The following is a 3,411-nucleotide window of genomic DNA, read 5'->3' as shown; positions in this document are numbered from 1 at the left end:
AAGAAGGGCCGGTAGCGGGAGCGGCGGCGGCGGCGACGGCGACGGAAAAAGGAGGAAGAGAGAGAGATATTGCAGGAGAGAGAGAGAGATTTTGCAGGAGAAGGAAAGAGAGAGAGTCGGGAGAAAATGAAGAAGAAGAAGAAGAGTATATTAGGTCACAGTTATTTGCGACGACAAATTCGTCGCAAATAAATTTAAAATGTCATCGCAAATAAAAAATTATTTGGGACGACAATGTCATCGCAATTAATACAAACATCGTCGCAAATAACCTTTTTTCCCGCGCGTACTTTCTCGTCAACTAGATTATTTGCGATGACATTGAAACAATGTCGTCGCAAATAATCCAAAACTATTTGCGACGACGTGTCGTCGTAAATAGTCGCTGCTTGTCGTCAGAAAAACATGGATTACCTTGGCGCCAAAAAATCCGCGCCATCAAAATTTGCGCGCCAATATTATTTGACACGACATTGAAGTTATTAGCGACGACATGTGCATTTTATTTAACGGGAAGTATTTGCGACGACATGTCGTCGCAAATAGTGTATTATTTACGACGAAATATGTCGTCGCAAAAAAAGTCATCGCAAATGGGCATAATTGTTGTAGTGATTATATTCACTAGGATAATATGTACTAAAGTAGTTCCTTGGTATTTTCAAAAAAAAAAAAAAAAGTCCCTTGGTTAGGTTGGTTTATGTACTGACAAGAAGCTTATGGGCCCGTTCGGTTCGCTAATTTGAGTTTTTAATTTGAGTTGAGATGTGATGTTGTGTGAGAGCTTTTTACTGTAGCAAAAAAGTTAGATGTGACTGTTTCTGAGAGCTTTTTACTGTAACAAAACTTGAATTCTAAACTCGAATCAGCGAAAAGAACAGAGCCGATATTACCTTGGTGTAATTTCCCTGGTACAACTTCCTGGCCTGAAAGTGTACGAAAAATTAGTGAGATAATTAGTTCCAACGATTATGACTCCCGTTGAGATCAATTGTCTAATGGTATTATGTTGATGATGTATATGTCTAGACTTACCATTATACATCGTATTGTGTGCTCTACTAATAGCTTATTAGTTATCACTGTGTATGCAAATTGTAGGTACAGGTTTTGGCTAATCCAGAATATCCTCCAAGAAATGTCTAAGTCATTTAGCTTATTCACCACTTTTATTCAAAGTGACAAACTCAGCTTCCATCGTGGATCTGGTTATTACCGTTTGCTTAGAGGATTTTCATGAAATAGCTACACCACCCAAGGTGAATACATATCTACTAGTAGCCTTAGAATCCTATGTATCGGATATCTAACTTGTATCAGAGTATCCTTCTAAAACAGTAGGTTCTCTTGTGTAATGCAGTCCATAGTCATAAGTATATCTTAAGTACCTTAGTACTCTCATAATTACTTTCCAGTGGTCATCTCCTGGGTTACTCGTGAATCTACTCAATCTACTTACAGTGAAGGTAATATATGGTCTTGTACTATTCATTAAGTACATCAGACTGCCAATCACTCTAGCACACTCCACCTGGCATATGCTTTCTCCGCTATTTTTGGACATATGTGGACTTATATCAATATGTGTTCTGGCTATACCATAATCATTTTCATTAAACTTGTCAAGTGTCTTATCCACGTAATGTGACTGAGTCAGTATGAGACCATCAGCCATCTTTTTTATTTTGATCACCAAAATCACATCAGTCAGTCTCATATCTTTCATGTTAAACCTTGAGTTCAACATGTGTTTAGTAGATTTGACCATCTGATCATTGCTACCTACAATTATTATGTCGTCTACATACCGGTAAAGAATGACATAACCGTCTTCTGTATTCTTAACATAAACACATTTGTCACACTCATTGATTTTGAATCCATTTGACATCATGACATCATCAAATTTCTTATGCCATTGTTTTCGTGCTTGCTTCAGTCCGTACAAAGACTTCACCAATTTACAGACTTTCTTCTCTTGTCCTGGAGCTATACAACCCTCAGGTTGTTCCATGTATATTTCTTCTTCCGGATCTCCATTTAGAAAGGTTGTCTTCACATCCATTTGATGAACTTCAAGATTCTGCAGTGTAGCAATCGCTAGTATCATCCTTATAGATGTTGTTCTCATCACAGAAGAATACGTGTGAAAGTAATCAAGGCCTTCTCATTGTCTATATACTTTTATTACTAGTCTGGCCTTATTCTTGTCTCATCTGTCTTTATTTTCCATTTAAAAATCCATTTAGAACCTAGTAGTTTATTTCTTGACGGAAGGTATACTAGTTTCCAAGTATGATTTTGTAAGATGGAATCTATCTCACTCTTTATGGCTTCTTTCCATAAACGACCCTCAGTCGAACTCATAACTTCTTTATACGTTTGAGATTTAGCCTCTAGCATATAGGTTAGAAAATTTAATCCGAAAGACTTTTCTATCCTTGCCCTCTTACTTTGTCTAGGCTCTTCCTCTATTTCCACTTTTTCATCGTTTTCAAAATTTTGACTACAATCTTCTATGATAGTCTCAAAAATTCATTTTGACGAACTTGGCTCATCTTCCTGAGTCTTACATGGAAATACATGTTCAAAGAACGATGCATTCCTAGACTCTATTATCGTGTTCTTATGTATATCAGGGTTTTTAGATTCATGCACAAGGAACCGATATGCGGTAGTGTAATGAGCATACCCAATAAAGATGCAATCAACCATTTTCGAACCTATCTTCATCTTCTTTGGCGTTGGAGCCATTACCTTGGCCAAACACCACCACACTTTCAAGTATTTGTAGGAAGGTTTCCTTCCTTTCCATAATTCATAAGGGGTTTTATCGACTTTCTTACACAGAACCTTATTTAAAAGGTAATTAGCCGATAAAATGGCTTCTCCCTACATGTTCTGTGGCAACCCTGAACTTATTAACATTGCATTCATCATATCCTTTAAGGTACGATTTTTTCATTTAGCAATGCCATTCGATTGGGAAGAATATGGAGGTGTGACCTCATAAATAATTCCATGTTGTACACAAAGCGCACTAAATGGTTCGATATGTTCACCACCTCAGTCACTTCTCACCATCTTAATCTTTTTATTAAGTTGGTTTTCAACTTCTTGCTTGTAGAGAGCAAATTTCTCTACAACTTCATTTTTGCTTTTTAGCAAATATACGTAGCAATACTTTGTGTTGTCATCAATGAAAGAGATAAAATACTTATTATCACCTCTAGTTTGAACAAACCTTAAGTCACAAACATCACTATGTATTAGATCAAGTGGCTCAATATTCCTTTCTATCATTTGGAATGATGACTTTGTTAGTTTTGTCTCTACACAAGTTTCACATTTACGTTTCGAATCAATATGAAATGCAGGTATGTGATCCAAGTTAATTAATCTATGCAAAGT

This window comes from Morus notabilis, unplaced genomic scaffold (assembly GCF_000414095.1).
Source record: "Morus notabilis unplaced genomic scaffold, ASM41409v2 Scaffold353, whole genome shotgun sequence".
NCBI lineage: Eukaryota > Viridiplantae > Streptophyta > Magnoliopsida > Rosales > Moraceae > Morus > Morus notabilis.
The sequence above is the reverse complement of the archived record's forward strand: the minus strand, read 5'-3'. Positions refer to the sequence as shown.